Genomic DNA, 23,043 nt, shown 5'->3' with positions numbered 1-23,043 from the left:
TTTGATTTATCTAGAGCAAATCAAAACTCGATTGGGGTTTAATTGACTATTACACGTTTAGAAGAAAGTATATAAAGATTAGAAGTAACAAAGTACTCCAATACAATAAAATATTAATTGGCTTACGAAAATATAACTTCTTCAAATGTATTATTGTACCAACTCAACGTTACGTTAGATGGCAGTAGTGTTTTATGTTTCGTTACGTTAGATGGCAGTAGTGTTTTATGTTTATGTTTTCTTATCAGTTGTGCCAACTACGGAATCTTCATTGAACTCTGTGGACGGTTACTAGTCAAGAAGGCTTTGTTGATTCAGTTTCATTTTTATTAAAACATTTGCATTCCACGTCAACCATCCGGATTCCAGTAATCAAAGTCACTTAACAGACGATTTTCAATAAATCTTAGTATTAAACAATCTCTGATACGTGACTATCCATAATATCATATAGCAGAAGCTATAACAAACATAACCTAAATAATATAAACAAATGTTAGAAAAGTGTTAATTAGGGATGATGAAATTAACAAGAAACGTTTTAATTAACGATGATGAAATAAAAAATAAACATGAATTATTTTAAAAGAAACAATAATTGAAAGTACAATTTTCAAATTTGAATGTTTTAGTGGTTGGTGGTTCAGTTGATGTTATATTGGACGTATGCGTAAAAAAAGTGAACTCCTTGATGTACATGGTGTATCCCTCAACTTATTCAGGATTTCCGAATGGTGCTTTTCATATATGACCAGTGATCTTTATTAATTCTTGTTCTTGAATGCCAATGCGAGTCATATTTGAAAGTGCTGTGCATCGACTGGAATGGTTTGTAATTTTCTGTTTTTTTTTTTATATCCAGACCAGTGTAGTTTGAAATGTTGGCAAACAAAGAAAAAATGCTAGGGTAGTGATAAAAATAAAGAAATGCTAGGGACGCGATAAAATTGTGCGATAAGCAGCCATGATTGGTTGAAAGACGTCCTTTCGTACCGTTTTATTGGTCAAAAGTATTGTGACGTAGTAAAAGTGTAATAGTCAGAGTAAAACAAAAATTTCTAATACAATATTAGTCCCAAATTAATATTTTTTTTTTCCAGAAAAAATCATTTTCACCTAAATGTTAATACTGTTTTACTCGATAACAACTACCCATACGTTTCTGATTTTTATTCTTATCATTAGAGTAACTGATAAGAAATTATTTATCCCTTTGCTGTTTATTAATAAAATGAGCGGTTTCCTGCGAATTAACCTTTAACTAGGATGTAGGTTGGCCACAACACCCCAGCTACTAAATAACCAGTGATTCTGAAAATGAAGTTGTCTACACTGTTGGCGGGCTTATTACCGTCTTGAAAAGGATCATTTATTGTGCTGAAACCGTTAGGTCAATTTTATTGCCACTTGTTCACTCTCAGTGCGACATTTGAATGATTGGGGTGGTGTTAACACCCCACGTACAGACCGATTATTTAGTCCTGACAGCTCGGCGACACGAAAGAGGGGAGGTAATAGGAATAGTGAGGAGAGCTCCGAAGTAGAGATGAGGGCGATCGGTCGGTAAAGGAATACAGGACAGCTTAAATTGTACCAGAAACATACCGCTCCACTGCACGCATGAAATCAGATCGCTCAGAAGGCAAGCGAGTGACTAACCCAAACACCCCTTGGCGTAACTAAATGGACTTGCCTGACCCAGGCGCACATCGCCGGCATCTGTCAGGACTAAATAATCATACTGTATCTTGTAGTACAGTAGTGGCAAAAAAAAACCGGACCGACCCTTGTAGCTGATTTCAGAGCTTTGTTCACTCCAAAGCACAATAGACTGGTAACTAAGACTTTCATGGTTCGAATTCTTCCCGGGAAGGAAACTTTTTTTGTTCCTTATTCAAATTTACTCCCAATACTTTTCGATTGCTGGTAAAATTCATGTTCTGGGAATAATAAGTTAATTAAATAATAAAATATCGCTGCAATCGAAAAGTATTGGGAATAAATTTGAATAAAGAACAAAAAAAAGTTTCCTTCCCAGGCAGGATTCGAACCACGAAAGTTTTAGTTACCAGTCTATCGTGTTATGGAGTGAACAAGGCTCTGAAATCAGCTGCACACTTATTTATGACAACAAGGCATAAAAGTGCAGTGAACTGTTAAAATGTGTTTATAACATAAGTATACAGTAAATGTAATGCTGAAGTCTTTCCTTCTTGTCACTTGCAACTGTTGTTATGAGTAACAGTCAAACAGCTGTATGTTCACACCCATTGAAAATTGGACACATATTTATGTGAACTTTTTTTTACTCATAATATTCCATGCTACCACAACCTACAATATTTACTATTCCTCTTGAATCACTCTATATACTGAATATTGGCCGAACCGTTGGAATAAGGAAGAAGTTGCAGATAAATGCATTTCAATTCATGTTGATTTTATATATAAACTGTAAGAATATTTACACAAACTTTCTCTGTCACTCCGTCGATATCTGTACGTTTGTACAGGGACGTCATTTTATTTTTACTTCAATTTTTATTGTATCTGAGTTTTTGAATATACTTCACTCCCACCCCTTCTACTAATGAAGTTCAACCGTCTTCCACACAGATCCAAGTCCGCATATACAGTCGTAGTAGCCTTACGGTCATAGTAAACAGTACGTTCCAAAAATATGTTCGCGTTTTCCAGCGACGAGAGAGCTTTCAATATTTAATCATGTCGTCGATCTGCGTACGTCGCATTCCGGTTTTCCCCACCTGCTTGTATTCGCCTCTCTCTAAAGGCTAGTGGCTGGGCTGTCTTAGCTCTTTTCTGAGAACATTAATTTCTGTTAGGAATTGGATGTGTACGTAATGTTATACCAATACAACTGTTTAAAATAACTTAAATAAAAGGGCCTTGTTCGGTAATTAACTGTCACGTGATTTCCCCCCTTTCTACAATCCTGCAAAATAACCACTTGGACGGACAGTAGATAGCATGTCTGAGTAATTTTATCTTTTCGGATCGAGCAAACGTGAAGATTGAATTTACAGTATGTAAGGTACTCTTTTACAGAGTAGGTACAGAATTATTTCAACATGAGTTACTAGTACGAAGGACGAAACAGGTAATTGGAATTACACATATTACAACTGAAGCCTGTATCGAAATGAACGGCCACCATTTTCAAAAATGGATTTAATTATCCATATTATGATTATTTTTCAATTTAACTTCATTCTCTATAGTGTACGTTAATATGCTGTAGACAGTATAATATACGCTGCATAATGAATACGTCCGCATGGACAGCTCAGTTCGTGAGTAAAAACACTCATTGTTAGTACTGTACTGTATTTCGATTAAACAAAAACTTAATGAAAATTATCAAACTCAAAAGCGTGATATTTCCTAGTTTACGTAAATGGATGAACTACTTTTCTTCCCTCCTATACCTAGTAAAGTGATATGTTTGTATATTACGCCAATATAATCGAACTCCAATCGTGGAAGGGGATAGCTAACTGTGTTTCCGTTTCTCAAGCTTAATCCAAAGGCTTAGAAATGTTAGTAAAAATAAAATGATGTCTCTGTATAATGTAACTTGTTGAGTAAGAAAGAGATATTTCGTGAATGATATAAAAGAAGTCTAGGTGCTTTGTGCAGTGCGGAGAGTAGAATGTGGCAACGTTAACTGTCTACTGCAGTGATCGCCAAAAGCTGTGTCGCGACACATGCCCCTGCCTCCACTCAAGCGTAACCATGGCATCACACCTTCACTCTCTGTTTACAGCCATCACTTCGATATAAGTAAAGACATTTATTAGCAGCGGACGTACGCATGTAATGTTACAAGTGTGTAGGACAATATGTTCCGATGTCTTTTCGAAAACAGATAGTAAGTAAAAACTTAATTTTAAGGAGCATGGAAAGAAAAGTATTTATTTTGTGCAGATGGCAAAAATATGAGATACTTAATTCGTTGTAAAATTTTAAATGAAGTATAAAAGAACAATGTGCGTTGTCATTATTTTTCTTGTTATGAAGATTACCACGCCCTTACCTGTAACTTGAATAATAAACCAACAATAAAAAGTAACGGCTTCTATGTCTTAATCGGGGTAAAATACTTCGACTTTTTTTTTTGACGTATGTAGTGTAATTTGACTATTTCATGAATAAATAAACAATAAAAAGTATTGGCTTCTATGTCTTAACCGATGTAAAATACTTCCACGTTTTTTTCAACGTAGGCTATATACTGTAATTTGAATATTTCATTAATAAACAAACAACAAAAAGTATCGGCTTCTATGTCTTAATCGGAGTAAAATACTTTGACTTTTTTTTTAAATATACAGTGTAATTTACAACTTCGTGACCAGCCTGGTACGTTTCTCTAATTTCAAATATCTGCTGTGTAAAGATACGTTCTTTCTATGATAAATAAGAAAATAAATTTATTTTGTTTTAATAATAATACAAAAAAAGTGAATAGGAGGATAAAAAGTTAACATGGAAAAAAGTGTGTTTAGTTAATAAGTAGAAGAATGTTATATTGGTTTCGTTTTTTGGTCACAGTCCGTCTCTACACTGTTATTCGCTGCATTACCTGAGGAGATACCCACTCCACCCCTCTCCCTGCGATAGTGATGTGCGGGTTGCATTTCTATTACGTCACAATTTCGTGGTGTTTTGCAACCACTGGTCTACTGTCTACTGTCTCGCGTTCTGTTTGTGTTCGTCCAGCATCCACACACTCAGGTGTGTCTCCATCAGCATGTGTTTGCTACCGGACAGCGCTGAGGAGTTGAGAACCAACAAGAGATGTTTGAACTTCGGCCCAATGTCCAGCCGTGAACAGCTGATGCGTTACACGTGGGAAGAAAGCTAGGCTCTGCAGGGGATCATTGATTTGTTCTCAAAATACTTGTTGAATGCGAGTTCACTGACCATTTTCTGATCTGTTCACACACATATAGGCCTACTGTACCGTAGAAGAGGGTAAAGTCGATAAAAATTTTGATGATATTGAGGTTATGCAATGGAGCTAAGTTCCTCAGAACATAGCATTTTGTCGTCATATGCTTCACTTATGAAGGCACGTTACAAGAATTGAATTATACTCTATAAAAATTGATTTTTTTATTTGACTTGTGATTGAAGTTACCTGCTTAAATAGGGTAAAGTCGATCACCATTGAATTTTTAGTTTAAGATCGATTTTAAAATATTGCGGAGTAAAGTCGATCACTGTTTATGTTTAAAAAAATAAGTGTATTACATATATTTTATTTGTTATAAGGGTTGTAAAAACAATAATAATCTACAATATATGCCTATAGCATTAGTGTATCTTTTGTTACTGTGATCAAACTATTCGGTATATTTAGGCCTATAGGTCTCCACTGTACAATCGTGACTATGATTGCCAACTAATAAAACATAAAAACACATTTTAATACTTCACATACCAACAAACAAAGATATAAGAAATCACAATTTACATTGAAATTACACACCTCAATTATAACCTATAATACAATTCAACATTGCTTATGTTTATATCAGATTTTATTTGAAATCTTCCCCTCCTCATGTCACTTTAGAAACTACGTTATTCCCATAGTCAGGTACAGAGGGATGTACAAAATATGTTCCTTTGGCAGTGCTTCTCCTACGCAAGAAATTCACCATAATTTCGTCTTCCTCTTTCCCCACTATCCCATCAATATAAGCTATACTATGACACTTTTTTGTTTATAAGTGTTAGTTGGAGGTATTTCGGTGAACAATTTATTCTTCCTGCTGGTCCTACCTGCTTCGAGTAGGTCGATGGCATGATCGAGTTAACCCTACAAAGGTCAACTTTTTTAAAAATAATAAGTTTCAATACCGGTACTAACAAAACTATTATTTCAGGATACAGTCTGAACGAAAAGTACTTACATATACTTCCTGTCGCCTTTCACTGCTGGATATAGGCTAATTTAGAGTTTATAAGACTTTGTTTTCATTTAAGAGAAAAAGTCGAAAATAACAATTTTCACTTCATCGGTAATTACACAGTGTTCCCATTGTTGGCATGCACAGGCTTTTTGTTGTCCCTCTCGCTTACATTTGCAATGTCAGGCAATGAAGCCAACATAACAAAATTTTAACAAGTAACTGAGAAAATATATAATTATCAATAAAAATCGCAAATGATCGATTATACACCCACTGATTGACTTTACCCACTTCTACGGTATGTAACAATAAAAATAATATTATAATAATATTCTTCATTATAATAATCATCAACATTATATACATGGATTAGGCCCTAAGACTTTTTCCGAACTCTAAAAAATAAGCCCAGCTGTCATCTATGTCACGCATTCACAACAAGTTCCCGCTCTTTTTTAAACTCAATCACATGTTTCTATCTGCTCCTAGTCCTGAGAAAAATATTAGGAAACCTTAGAACTTGAACTCACAGCATATTTCAGTTATTTTATCTGTTCATTCTCTGAAAACGTCATGTGCAGTAGGTCGACTGGTCGAAGTGTAGGGATAAATCCGACCTCCCAGTGCCACAGTGGGACGGATTGCGATTCTAGCCGGAACAAAATCAATTTTCACATGTTCTCATTTTTATGCGTGTCCTATCTCAAGTTGTTGCTAATGAATCACAGAATGCTTATCTATGAGAAAGAAGCTTTGACACTAAACATACGGACGTCACACAATGATGTTGACGAGGATTCCTCTCCGTAACCAGTTTTATTGCTCAGCCACGCTGAAATAGTGTAAGAAGCAAGCTTGTTTTCTGCGATCTGGGAGTGAAACATTTTGTGATTCTGAAATGGAAAATGAAGAACAAGGTTGGTACATAACTATTATATAAATTTTATGATCATAATAACTTTGAATTTTTAGAAACGGCATGTTAACTTAACGGCGGGAAATTCCATTTTATAAAACTATTTCTCAAAGTAAACGTTGACTTATAATAGGAGAGTCACACAGAGTCACATTTATTTTTATGTCAGAATGTAGGTTTAAGTATGCACTTTAAGACTAACCTAGTTTCATTTGCTCCTACTGACCGCTCTGCATGTGGTTAATTTTTTTCATACTCGGAACCGCTACCGGTGATTTCGCGCCGTGATCTATTTCCAATACTTGCCAATAAAAGTGGCGACTTGGATTAACTATGTAGATATGTTTTGAACAAATTATGTATTGAAACATGTGATTCTAATAGTGAGAAGTGCATTCATAATATTTTGAAAAATATTCGAAGTAATTTTAACAGACGTTGGATGCAGTGTCACCGTAAAAAGGATTATTTTCTAAAAATCATTGTCAGGTCAGAGGCAACAACAAAGATATTTTTGAAGCTAGAAAACAGGGGCTTATTTCTAGATTTCGCTCTCAAATTACGTCTTCTAATTGACAAACCGAAATCTGGTGGCCCTGGGACATCAAATGATTGCAATATAGCACGTTGGTTTTTTTGAAAACCCACAAATTACAGCCAATATTACGGGCATTAGTAAGACCTCATTCACAGATTTTCTGTAATTTTATGCACCATTTCATGTGGATATTCAATATACAGTATATTGAGGCGTTTGAGAAGTACACCAATGATACAGCCCATTTTTATGTACAATAGATATATCCATGGTACTACATGCCATCCAGCGTGCATAAAATACTTATACATGTAGGAAAAATTGCAGAAACTGCGATACTTCCTATTGGAATATTATCTGAAGATGCTCAAGAGGCAAGACACAAACATTTACAAAAGTACAGGTTAGACCACGCTAGGAAGTGTCCTCGTGAGAGAAACTTAGATGTCCTACACATGTTGTTAGTATCTTCTGATCCCATCATATCCCAGATCAATCGATATCCAAATACAAGAAAATCAAAAATGTAATTTGAGGTAATTAAACTACTACGAGTACCACCTGCGAGTGCCAACAACAGCACTGCTCAACTGCAGCCTCAAGATGAGGACGACACTAGCGCTAGTGGATCCGGCACTTCTGGACACTTCAGATTTCTAAACATGAGTCACAAAATTTGCTACATATACAGTATTACTTTTCTCTTCATAGTAGTCTGTAAAATAATTTCTATTTACTTTAATTTTTTATTTGCATTAGTTGTACGCAATTTCTATTACTGTACGATTCTTTTTTAATAAATAGGCATTCTATACTAAATTAATAATTCTCATACAAATATTTCATCAAATGTCATAATAATTTACCTTCATTTTGCTATTTTCAACGATTCGAAAGGAATTTATCAATATTAGATTTTGTTCCGGCTAGAATCGCTATCCGTCCCACTGTGTAGTGGGCGGAATGGAAAGCATACTAAAACCTTAACAAAACAACTGAATAAGCAAGATATTTATAGTGGTAAATTTAATTTCAAAATCATGTTATTCTGTTATTGTCGTGAGGCGTTCAATTGGTTTTCAGCTGGAGTTATTAGTTATTTGAGAACAGAACAACTGTTACAGCCTGCAGCTATATGATATCCATGGCAACAAGCAATTAAATTGTTCAGTGTGGTTGTATTCAAGGAGCGTCACAATTGACATCTGTTGTTAACCGTCGCAAATCATTGCTGCAATTACCACGTACATTACTTGCTTCGCTACCGGGAATCGAACTTGAAGCGCCGTGATAGAGAGAGCAGCTGTGCTGTCATTGAGAACACATGTTCCACGGAATGTGAAGGAGGGTCCCTGGGGATCTGAGAAATCCTGATGGCGCGTGTTGAATGTCAATTGCCACAACTCTCCTAGCGGCGGAATCTGTACAGCAGAGCTCATCTTCATCCATGTATGGGCTGTGTCCAGTTCATGTGCAGTTTTTATATTACTAAATTTGCTAAAAATTGATTAGAAGAACACTACACTTTTCTTAATAATTTATTCCTTTATTTTTGCCCCATCTCTTTCATATTCTCTCCTTTCTAGCCTATAGAAGTATTTTTGTTTTTCTCGTATCTGTCTCTCTCTTACGCGTTATTTTCATTTCTTTGTATTTTTCCTCCTAATATTTTCTTTCTTTCTTTCTTTCTTTCTTTCTTTCTTTGTGTCTCCATCTTCTGGTTCTTGATGCGACGATTGATCATTAAGTGGAGAGTATAGTTAAATAAGATGAAAAATCAGTACTTTTTTAAATAATTTTCTCCTTTAATAGTACATTATGCAACGAGCCTATAATGATAGTAATTAAGACGCAAGTATGTTTGTTTATGAAACTCGCTTCCGCTCGTTTCATAATTTTCATACGAGCGTTTTAATTACCATTATAGGCGAGTTTCATACGACTTTTTATGCTGGACCATATTTGTAACTTGAAATTATTCAGAAATATTCATTTTATTTATATCTAACTGAAGAGCGGAACTGACCTTGTGCAATACCTCGTAAATTTTGAGATGTGCGCAGACGCGAAACTATTGATTTTTTCCGAGGAACGAATCTCCACATTGACCTTGATAGCCTATAATCTACAGAGTAAACTAAATATTAACCTTGATATAACATTGAAATTAAATTAGACATTGAAAAACGAGATGACAAATAGAATTTATTTGAATATTATTTACAATTAACGCTAATTATTATAGTAACAGAACATAACCTTCTGCGACAGTATTGGATTTCCAGCCTCCGTGACGTTTCCCTCGTTGTCTTTCGATTGCATATCCGAGAATAATCGAAAACCTGAACTTTAATGAATAGGTGTACTTTAATGACATGCATTAAAGGACTGCTACTAGGTGTATAATTACTACATTTCGGCATGGTCGAGCATAAAATACATTTTGGTACGTAAACAAAATATCATATACCTAAAACTTAAAGTACCTTATCAGCTGCCATGTAGTTATTCCATATCGCACAAAATGGAAGAAAGAATGACTTTCATATATTCTGATTACTGAGGAGAAAATTTCTACTGAATGATGTACTTGGAGGAATGGTGAACGGGAGAAGATTTCAAGGTAGAAGAGGATATCAGATGATAGACGATATTAAGATATATAGATTATATGCAGAGACTAAGAGGAAGGTAGAAAATAGAAATTGTTGGAGAATGCTGGGTTTGCAGTGAAAGACCTGCCCTTGGGCAGAAATTTATGAATGAATAACCTGATTGCGTTTATATAGGCCTATATTCATCCTCATATTCATGTTTTTTTCACTGTGGCTGTTCCTCGACTTCAGAATTCCCTACCGAGTAATGTCAGAGACTGTCGGACATCAAACCAATCGACTAAGGAAATATTTTTCAAACAGTTATCATTAACAAATAAAGCTGTTACAAGTTGCTCAGTGTTTAATGGTTATGTATAGCCTAGCACAGAATAAATATTTAAATTATCTCATTATTATTATTAGACTATTATTATTATTATTATTATTATTATTATTATTATTACTATTTCTTACCAATGTTTATTATTGTCTCACTAATATTACTTATCTAACTTTCATTATTCACTTTCATGTTTTTTTACGTTTAGATATTAATGTAATAACTATGTACTGGCCTTAGCTCTGCCAGATTAAATAAATAAATTATTATTACTACTATTATTATTGTTATTATTATTATTATTATTATTATTATTATTATTATTATTATTATTATTATTTTAACACAATGAGTCTAATAAACGAATACAGTGATTTTATATTTACCTAAATCCATATATATTTTAAAATATTGAATGTTAACATTGATTAGAATGACGCAAAATGCAACATGTAAAACGTATTTCTGAGCATATTTATGTTAAAATTGTTTTTACAAATTAATTCAAATCTTTCGTTAAGTCTTTGCTAACTGTTTTTAATATAATAAAATATCAATTTTAATTAGTTAAATATCACTGCCGTATTAAAAATCTACAAAAAAACCTGGTAAGGTAAAGGTATCCCCGTAACATGCCATGAAGGCACTTGGGGGGCATGGAGGTAGAGCCCCATGCTTTCCATGACCTCGGCACTAGAATGAGGTGGTGTGGTCGGCACCACGCTCTGACCGCCTTTTACCCCCGGGAAAGACCCGGTACTCAATTTTATAGAAGGCTGAGTGAACCTTGGGGCCGTTCTGAAAGTTTGGCAACGAGAAAAAATCCTGTCACCACCTGGGATCGAACCCCGGACCTTCCAGTCCGTAGCCAGCTGCTCTACCAACTGAGCTACCCGGCCGCCTACAAAAAAACCTGGTAAGTTCATTAAATTGTTCCTCATGACTCCAGAAAAAAAAATCGCATTCTATTTAATTCCTCTGTCGTTATATAATTCCCTCTTCCTTTTTTTTCTTTCACAAACGTTCCTCTTCCATGATTCGTTGTCTATTATTATGTACTTTTATCCATTCATTTCTTCTTTCTCTTATTCTTTCGATTTATTTCTTCCATTTTTTATATTTTTATACGACTTCTTCCGTATATATTTCTCTACCTTGTACTTCTTATACATTAATTATATTATCTTTATACCTTTTCCTTTCCTTTATTTATTTCCACTGTTATTTATTTCACTTTATTTCTTTCTGTCATGAATTCATTCTTTCTTTCTCTTGATATGCTTTCCTATTATTGTTATTTTCCTTCCTCCATTTTATCCTCTATTTTGCACTCTTCGTTTTTTTCTCTTTTATTTATTTCACTATTTTGTTGTTTGTTTCTTATTTCTGTGTCTGTGTACTATTTGTTTTTTGTTTTTATTCCCTTTTCCTCTCTCCTTTCCCCTCCATACGTTTATCTCTAATTCAGAAAGCTCACAGCTCCCCGCGGTCCAGGTACAGTACGTGTTTGTGATTCTGGTCTCGACCTGGACTCAGTGCAGTTTTTGCAGTGCCCGTGTTTCCCCGCTCTAAATAGTTTTTCCGCGCGTTTGCAAATAACGCTCCGTGTGCCCCCATGCCTGACAGCTATGCCGCGCTATCAGATTCACATATGTATTTGCTACGTACGTGCCGCCTTGAGGACATGGTGCTTGTTCGTTGACGCTTTTTACGCCGTGTTACTGTTACGTGCTCCAAATTTCTGTTATCCAATTGGTTGGCTACAAAACCTCCTGAAGGAAATAGCCGTGCGCAAAACCAGAAGTTTCTGATATCCTGATCACTAAGGTGGAAACACAGACTGTGCAGGCAGCAGAAATTTATAGACACACTAAAAAGCGAGCGTTGTATATAAGGTAGAAATTTTCGTTGTGGTGCCAAATATTTCAGATAGTCTGCAATAGTAAAATGCTAGCAATAACGAAAATGATGCCTCCGGTAGGTCAGTCAGCTCTGAAGCATAGGCTAATCTTTCTGCAAGTTTGAATTAAATCATGGGCACTGACTAGAATGATACTTGATTGGGAGTTTTCTCACGACCCTCCTATGTGTCTCGACTTTGCGAATTAAGGGAACCAGGTAGCGATTAGGGGTCAAAAATCCAATTTTTTGTGGTAAAAAAAGTACAGTAGTGGCAAAAAAATACCGAACCGACCCTTGTAGCTGATTTCAGAGCCTTGTTCACTCCAGAGCACGATATACTGGCAACTAAGACTTTCGTGGTTCGAATCCTGGCTGAGAAGGAAACTTTTTTTTTTTTCCATATTCAAATTTATTCCCAATACTTTTCGATTGCAGCGGTATTTTACTACTTAATTAACTTATTATTCTCAGAACATGAAAATGATAGAGATAGCCCGCACTTGTTTCTAATCTGACAATTTTAAACAGATATGAATATCCATTATTTACAGAACTTTCCAGTTTTACAACATTGCTATTATTATTATTATTATTATTATTATTATTATTATTATTATTATTATTATTTTATTATTATTATTATTTTATTATTATTATTATTATTATTATTATTATTATTATTATTATTATTAATCAAGTATTACATCGTCCTTTGTATAGCCGATTGAGAATTTTAGCTATGTTAGTCGATTCGCTTTTGGTCCGTTGGTCAATGATTAGATGTTGGCGATCCTGTTATGATTTAATGTTAAGGTAAGTGGGAAATGTAAATTTCCTATAAAACATCAACCACATTTTGCTCTGTATCTCATCAACTTTTAAAGCTGTTCATTTTAAAACATATTTGAGAAACTCTGGTGAATATCGTCTGCAAAATGTTATAATCTCGTAAACATAAGTTATTACAATTTTAGTAAAATACTTTTGAAAAAAATCTTGTGAAAAAAACTGAAAACATTGATACATAAGTTTCGTTTTTTCTCATAAAGTAGTGAAATTATTTGTATCAATTTTTTATATAGCCTATATACATCATTTAATTTTTCCTTACTAGTCGGGGAATTAGATGGATTTCTCTTGTTAAACATAAAAATTAATGTAAGTAACCTAATGTAACATCAGATTTCAAAAAAAAAAAAAAAAAAAAAAAAAAAAAAAAAAAAAAAAAAAAAAAAAAACTCTTTTCCAGAACAATATAGGAAAATGATTCTAATTATTAAAATTAAATTACGTCTGTAGGCTGTAGTATAAAAAAAATATTCCACTCCTTCCACTAGTTTATGACAAAAATTGCCACTTACGTCTCAGTTTTACTTTTTTCATGGGATTTCTTTCAAAATATTCCATACGTTTTTTATTACCAAAAATTAAATTATGTCTATAGGCTGTGTAACAAATTATTCAAATCCTTCCACTAATTTTTGACAAAAATTTGCACTTACATGTCAGTTTTTTTCAGGTATTTCTTTCAAAATATTCATTAAATTTTTCTTTTAATTCCCAAAATTAAATGATGTTTGTAGACTGTGTAAGAAATTATTCAAATCCTTCCACTAGTTTATGACAAAAATTGGCACTTATATATCAGTTTTTTTTTCATGGGATTTCTTTAAAAATATTCCATTATTTTTTATGTCCACTAGAATATTACAATTCATAGGTTATGTTAATAAGAGAGTCCATAATCTGACTTAAAAATTTGAAATGGTTAGGTTTAAAAGTTTATGAGATAAAGAGCAAAACGTGGGTGTTGTAGTTTACTTTATAATGGATTTACACTTTCTTGTTAACTTAAGGTCACAAGTCGTTGATATCAACAGATCGGGTAGCAGAGAAACTGTCTCGTCTATGTGTTTATATTCTATGTTGCATATGTAGATTTACCTAATTTAGAATGCTATGTAGAAACGGAAATCAAATACCGCAACAAGTATTGGTGCTAAGCAAGTTGTCAACGTAAGTTATCTGTGATAATAGACTGACGCCTAAAGTTATGCATATGATATTCCATTTCGTTCCCTCTAGTCGCTTTAAGCCATCTTTGTTGTAAACTCCGTAACGAGTTGGAATCACAGACCAGAACATATAGTACAGAACGTTACATAGAGCCTGAATTTATCACAATTTGACCTCAATGAGATGCGGGTTCAAATAAAACAATGTAGCAGACAGAGGGAGCAGTGAAGTTAACAAAAATATATATCTTCTGTTGTTAAAATCGAGCATGGTTCAATTGAAATCAGCTGCAAGCTAGATTCGGCCTGGCTTTGCTGTTCATGAATTATTCACCACCGGGGTTTGTTCAAAATATGGTGGTATTTGCAACAAGGGGTCAGCTGGCATCCTAGGGACGGCAGCTGTAGATACAAACATCAATAACACACAGACTTGTGTATATCATATCAGTGCAATTATTATAGTTCAACTCATTTCACAGGTCAAGTGTTTGACCCATGCCAATCATTCTCTGTCAACGTGTGTGTACAATCATTTCCTAATCCGGCCCCTTAGGTTAGAGTTCAATTTGTGGTCCATTGCCTCTGTTTACCACTGGAGTGAAACAGATATATAAAATAATTATCACACTTATTTGCATTATTATATCAATCACAGGATTTCAATATTTCATACACATTTTATCCAGCACTTGCACTCGTACCCCACGGGAATGGAGACAGAAAGGCTGATTGGAATTAGGCTAATCCTTTTGGGAAAATCATGTCAAACTCATAGCGAAGGGAAAACATACGTAGTTTCTAGCCACTCTCACACACCTGGACCAAAACGGGAATAAACACTGACTCACTCCGTATACTTGATTCTTCGAGTTTTTTCTCACTCTTTGTCGGTGGACGAAAAAGCAGAACAGAAGTTCCAAGAGCCCTTGCAAGGACGCTGTTATCATCGTGTAGGCCTACCATTTAATTGATAATTCGTCCTCTCTCACGACATTCAATCATACATCGATCCATCTATCGATCAATCGAACCATCCATCCATGACATTCTATCTTCTTCAAAATGATTTATTAATGAAATAATTCAGCTGTTTATAGTAATTAAAAGACATTATACAGAGTGATTCACGAGGATTTACCGTCCCTTATGGAGCTTATTTCCGAAGACATTCTGAGCAAAAAAGTCATATAAACATTTGTCCTAATCTCAATATTTCCAGAGTTACACTAATTTGAAATTGTTTGTAAAAATACCATTATTCTTGGGTTTTAAGGGTAGAAGAATATTACAGATAAAGAATGAACTATTCAGGAGTATTATTTCTTTAATTAGTTAATATGCTGAAGCTAAAAATGTCTTGTGAATTCCATAGTTGCTTCGTACAGTTTTTTTTTTTTTTTTAACTACAAAATTATATTTTCTTACTAATTTACCACAGCAATTGTTACAAATCACACCACTCTTGTAAATTCTTGATGACTGTACATTAGGATGCATAATTAAACTTGAAAGAGCCAAGTTCCGAAAGTCGTATGATTTGTAAGAATTTTTGTGATAAGTGCGTAAGAATATCATTTGAGTTAAAAATTGAAAAACAAAATCTGTACACAGCAACTGACAACACATTTTTAGCTTCACAACACTAGCCAATTAAAGAAATGATACTTCTGAATAATTCATTCTCTATTTGTAATATTCTTTTACCCTTAAAACTAAAGAAAAATGGTATTTTACAAAGAATTAAAATTAGTGTAACTCTGAAAATATTGAGGTTAACTCTGACATTTTTTGCTCAGAATGTCTTCGGGAATAAGCTACGCAAGTGACGGTAAATCCTCGTGAATCACCCTGTATATTAATACTGTTTTAGAGGTATGTATTTTGAGTTTAAAGAGTAAATGTTACCCTAGAATGTATATACTTATTTGTTCTTCTATTTAGTAAAGTAATTGTAATTTATTTTATTCCTGCATTCCTTTTAGACACCAGATTTCATATTGTACATTACACTTATTTCCTATGTTGTTACTGGTGTCCATTTCTTCATTTATGTATTAGTTATGATTACGAAGATAAGTATATTGAAGTGTACAATCAATTGCATACCTATATCAAACATATTTTTTTAATAAGAGAAAATAAATTTCTTTCAATTGTTACGCCTATTCCGATTGTGTACTCAGAAAAGATCATTTTCATGTATGATGAATTGCGCCTGGTGTTCTGTGTAGCCTGCAAAACATAAGACGTAACCGGTTTAAATTCGAACATTCGGTCGGATGCTCGACCTTGACGGATGTTCTCTGAGCGGTCGAATCTAAACTGGTTGTAAGCTCTATTCTGCATCTCTCTAGTATCAACCACATTTCACATTGTCAGTTCTACTGTTATAGCGTTTGGATTCATAATTTATTCTTTAGGATGAACATCAGATGTCTCAAGAGTAAAGTGTATATAATTCCCTTGGTTGCATTTGATCTCCGGTTCCGCTAGGACGGCCTCGTCAGGCCACATTAGGTTAATTATACGAGTGCCTCTAGACGCAGGCTCTCAGGCATCGTAATCAAACACAAGCCCGGGCGGTTATTCCGGGTGATTTGTACAGACACGACAATATCAAGTTCGTTATTCTGGGTGATTGCCTGTAATGCTGAGCCAATTTGTTGGTGAACACATATCCACCCCACCCTCCCTCACCTATTCACTGACGCTCGCTGCCCAACCTAATTATGCTCCAAGTTCACGCACAAACCTGGTTTGTATACAGTTTCACTACCAACTAGCAAGTAGTGTCATTTACGTATTGTCCTGACACATTGTTATACAAATTGCACACAATCGTGTATTAGCAACCTGACTGGGCCTAGTAAAGAGACCAAAATTCAAAACTTGACATGTACTGTAATATTTGTGGTGGAGAGAAACTTTTTGAGGCATTTTAACTATTCATATTTAACCTATAATTAACCGATTTAAAAAAGAGAAGAATTGTATAATCAAGTCTTGTGAATATTACACCTATTTCGGCATATATTTTGATAGGCATGGCACAAATGTTCAGGAAATTTGTGGGAGAATTACTAAAGCGAGGAAAGTAGTAGGGATGCAAAAATTCAATTTTATGGCAAAAATCTCTAAGATATGAAACCAAGAAAAATATGTGGGTGAATTTCTCAAATGTATCAGATTCAAATTGAAATTTATTTATTTATTTATTTAATAATAGCATATACATAAAAACGTTACATTAAAATACCCCGAAAGAGCAAAGCTCGTGTTCGGGGACAGTTCCGTTACATAGATACACATACTTTGTAGACAAAATACTTAAGAAAAAAAGCTTACATAAAGATTGTAATAAAATTAGTAAATAATAATACTAATAATAACTGAGTGAAAAAAGAGACGATGTTTAGATTGATGGATTAATATTAAATTATTATTAGTAGTATAATTAGTGCAGGTCATGTTGATATAGTAACCAAGATAAAATAGAAAAATACACTTAGGATAGAAATAAACTTGTTTTACAATACATGGTACATAATATAATACGGGGAAGTCTGTCATATAAATTTTTTAATTCTGGATCTGAAAATTTCATTGCTTAAAGTAGTCAATTCTGGATGAAATTTTATTATCGAATTATATAGCCGTGGACCATAATTTGTACTGTGTAGTAAAGCAGCAGATGTGAAATATTTAGGTTCAACTAATTTAAGAATTTCATTTCGTCTCTTATTATGAGCATGTGGCTGAGCTACAAATTTCGTTCTATTTTTATGATAGAATTTCATTAAAGTGTATTTATAAATTTGGTCAATTCTAAAAACATTCAATTCAGAATGGATCAAATTTGTTGGATAATCCAGTCGCCTTTTCAAACAAATTTTGAAATATTAAATACATTTATTTATTTGTTTTGTTTTTTGTTTTTGTTTTTGTTTTGTTTTGTTTACTCTGACGCAACTACTGCCAGCAGGCCTTATGAAGATTCTCACTACGCGGTGACCTACTGTCCGTTACTCAGGAGAAGACGAGCGGAAAGAATGACGTGACCTTCTTGACTATCGCTGTTGATTATTACAAACATCGCTCAGATAAGCATCCCAGTAGCCAGGTTATTACTCGTGCAGGAAACATGAGTCACAATGCGCATGGAAATTAAAGCTAAGTTGAACAGAAGGAGACCTAATGTTTCCGCTTACTGCAGTACAAATATTGCTCGTGTTGTCGTACGTCATCTGTTCACATCTCTTCCTCCTCAGTCCGCTCTCGTCTTCTCCTGAGTCACTGACAGTATGTTTATTTGAAATCACAGAGCCACCATTCACCTAAACGTTCCACGTATTTAGAGAATCCTCTGCCATTTTTAGGAATGTTTCTTTTATATTTGGTTTGTTAATAATTAATTATAGATTACTTAATAAAATTTAAGATATCACCAGTATGTTATAAACATAAATTGTACAGTAGAATTAAATAGAAAACAAGAACTGTTTGATCACGAAAAACTGTTTCCAGATATTCTTCCTGACATTTTGTTAAAACCTATTAAGCATAGAAATACCAACGGAGTAGTAGTTTGTGCCCACCTTCCCTAAAATTTATGTCTTAAATATGTAATTAGTATATTGAAAATATTAAAATATTTATTGTCAGTTATGAATCCTTTTATCTTGTTGTGTTATTGTTTATTCGTTTTCACTGATAGTTTTACTAAAATATGAAAATATGCTTAAGTGAACAAAAAATATTCCCCCCCCCCTTGTTGAAGTAATTGTTGGAATATTTACAATGATATTTCAATTTTTCTCTTTTATTATAGTAACTTGCATATTATTTGCTTATAACAAATGTCAAAAAATTTTTAAAATTTTCTATTGGTCACAAAGTACCCTCCCTGTTGGTAGGGTTAATGACATCTAATTCATACCGCTATTCCTGGATAAAAACATATTTTACTTTAAAAAATGTGACAGGGAATTCAGAATTCAGAGAACTGCTTGAAACGTTAATGTTCTCTGTTGGGCGTCACTGTGATAATTAGATTTTTAAGGAATTGGTTCTTATTCACAAGAACTGTGAATATGATTGAGGATGAAATTTATGTTTTATTATTGATTATTATTTTCCTTAATTTTTTAAATAAATTCACAGCATATATCTGTTAGCTTATAGCGTAATTATTTACAATAGGATTACTGTATTTCATCTAAATTATTTGTGACTAACCAAGTTAATATTATAGCTTTTATTATATTATAGATTTTTTTAATTTGTCATATAGAATGATATCTGTAATATTGACAATTAATATTTTAGGAGAAAAATTTGCTCCGGCGCCGGGGATTGAACCCGGGTCCTGGTTCTACGTACCAAGCGCTCTGACCACTGAGCTACGCCGAATTCAATCCACAGCACCGGATCGAACTCTCCTCCTTCAATGTTTCCCTTTGTGGCCTGAATCCAAGTTAGGCATATATGTTGACGTATATGTCCAATGTCAACTGCCATATTAATTGTCAATATTACAGATATTATTCTGTACGACAAATTAATAAATCTATAATATTCTCATAGCTAGCAGTGCATATGTCTGTACAGATTACTGTGCACTTAACTGCGGAATCCCGGCCAAACATGTCACTCAGCTGAGTTCGCTCCTAGTATAATAGCGCCGGAGCGAATTTTTCTCCTCAAATATTAATAATCAAGTTAAGTTAGCATAGTGTGACATAACACATTGCCGTTGCTTAGCTACTGATGTTGGAATTGTGAGACGTAACTCATGCCATTGCTTAGCGACTGAAGTCAGATGTTGATATTTTAGTAAAATATTAAACACTAGCCGTACCCGTGCGCTCCGCTGCACCAGTTAGAAATAAATATAAAGTAATTACATAATTAAAATAGGACATTTAATCCAGGGAACATTCGTCTTTGATAGATGGATAAATCGTTTAATATGTTACTTAATTTAAATTGCATCCAAATAATCAAAATGCGATCATTTTGGTCCAGAGACACTCATTTGGTGCAATGACAATTCCTTTAAAATGTTCCTTAATTTTTATTACATGCAACCATAGTTTAATGAAGATTGACATCATTTAGATTTAATGTGTATATTTTATTTTACTTGTTATAGGTTTCCATTGAATTATGGTAATAACTTAATTTTAACCCTTGTTTTCTACGTATTCAGTAAATGGCGCTTGGCCCACTATGGTTCTGAACCCTTCAAATAACTTAAATTATATTATATAATATTACATTATATTATATTATATTATATTATATTATATTATATCAGAAGTTATTGTAATAACATTATAGCATTATGTCCATCTAGAGAAACTACACTTTCCAATGGTGAAATAATAATTAATTATACAAATCGGTTAATTAAGCTTCCGATATTACTTCATACAAACACAGAAACATTCTCTGCAGACTATCTTTCATAGCTTTCGATTGTTGCTGTCCAAGGCCCCTTATAGACGAAGTCATTTGTTTTTTAATTCATTACACGGCCTTAGATGGCAGTTATTTTAATTTTAAAACTCATTTATCTCATTAAATATCAGTCCTATCAAACTTTTTCAAGGAATAAAACTCATCGCAAATTATTTTTAAAGAAACCTTTGTTATGTAACATTTTTCACAAAATCAATAATAAACGAGATATTTCGATTTATTTAATTCAGGCCCCCATATAACCCCCTTTTAAATAATGTATTTTGAATGCCATATAGCCTAAAATCTAAGTTACAACGAACTTAATTTATATTCTAATTTTCATCGAAATCCGATCAGCCATTATCGCGTGAAAAGGTAACAAACATACAGACAGACAAAAAATTTCAAAAAAGCGATTTTCGGTTTCAGGGTGGTTAATTATATATATGTTAGGACCAATTATTTTTGGAAAATCGAAAATTACCAGAAAAATTTCGACTACAGATTTATTATTAGTATAGATCTTTTGATACATAGACGTTTCGCGTTGAAAATTAACGGAAAATATAGGTGAATTTTTCCATGCTTTATTATGAGAAATATTATACGAACTAATGCTTTATTTATTTTATTGCATACAAATGATATAAGCCAGTGGTTTCTATAGCGACGGCGAAATGCGTACTGCAGTTGTACAGAACCAACAGACTGATATTCCCACATATCCATTTATAATGTTTACCCTTTTCTGTGGCCGCTAAACAAAGAGGCCACACAAACGAGAATACTTCAGACCGTCTGCGGTTCACATCAAATGTGGCTTAGGACGCGGGTATTACATTGCGTAATGATTTCAGAAACCTCCAACTTTACTTTCGTGCTTTCATTCTGCTACCCGCTTTGAAATTAGGATTGTTATTTTCAACCACTTCAGTCATAAGGATCTCGGGTAACGAGAGCGTTCGGGCGTAGGGCCTATGCACATGACTAACATACATAAGTGATAATGGTAATAGGATCGAGGTAGGAGAAAATACGCACAATTAAATTCATAGTCCGCATCCAAGAATTTGGAAACATACCGTGTTATAAATATTTAGAGAATATTTTACAATAATCATTCTCTTCAGAAATATTACACAGAGTGTATCTATATATGAGTCCATAAATGTGGGGTGGTATTCCTGACACGAAACCATAACAAAAAGTTCATAATATAATTAGGAGTTACAGGTTTTTTGGTAATGGTTACATGTGATACATTTAACAACACACATTTACAAAAATTGCTCAAAGTGACCTCCTCCTGCTTCGATGCATGCCCTGAGCCTCCGTTCCATGCTTTGCCGTACTCTGTGCAAATGTTCTGGAGTGTTACGGATTGGAACAAATCTATTTTGGATATGCTCCCTCAGAACATCGATATTATGTACAGGTGTTGAATACACCAAGGACTTTAAATGTCCCCAGAGGTAAAAATCCATTGGATTTAAATCTGGCGATTGGGCAGACCATGCAATGGATCCCCTTCGACCAATCCATCTTTTCGGAAACTGGTTATCGAGATAATGGCGAACTATCACAATAAAGTGAGGTGGAGCACCATCGTGCATAAACCACATTCTTTGGATGACACTGAATACATCTTGTGATGTGATGAATGTTGCTATGAAGAACACAAAACAGAACAAAAGGCAATCAGACAAAACAAAACAAACGTCATGACCAACTATAATGGGGAAAGTGGGAAAAATGGAAGTTTGAGGTGATTTACATAATCAGGGGTCACTACAGGAAATTCCTTTCATTACTCCCTAACGAAGGATTTGCGGACCCATGTTCATATGAACTTTTTGTTATGTTTTAGTGTCAGGAATACACTCCCACATTTATGGACACATATATAGATACACTCTGTATATATAATACATCTGTTTAAAAATAAAGCAATATAATGGTTGTTATCTGGGCGATTAAAAATATAGGCTATATAGATCATCTTCTAAGATTACGACAGAAGAAACATTATAAGTTTATAAGAGAGGCGCAAGGAGTTTATTTACTAAAATTTAATACACTCTCATTGTATTTTATTAAAAATGCTTGATCTGCAATATTTTCTTCATAATATACAGATATACTACTTTTCCATAAAGACTAGATACTAAATGCCGCCTGCGTACACCAGATCGTGGTAAAAAGAATGGAAAAGAATGCGTCTTTCTGATTTGAAAAGTTACGGAAATACAGGTCCGTCGCTGGTTCCGAATGTGACTATAGTTCGAGATTATAGCGTTGATGGCGACTGATGTCGACTATGATTATATTTCA

Source organism: Periplaneta americana, chromosome 17, assembly GCF_040183065.1.
Source record: "Periplaneta americana isolate PAMFEO1 chromosome 17, P.americana_PAMFEO1_priV1, whole genome shotgun sequence".
NCBI classification, from domain to species: Eukaryota; Metazoa; Arthropoda; class Insecta; order Blattodea; family Blattidae; genus Periplaneta; species Periplaneta americana.
Note: the sequence above shows the minus strand (reverse complement) of the source record.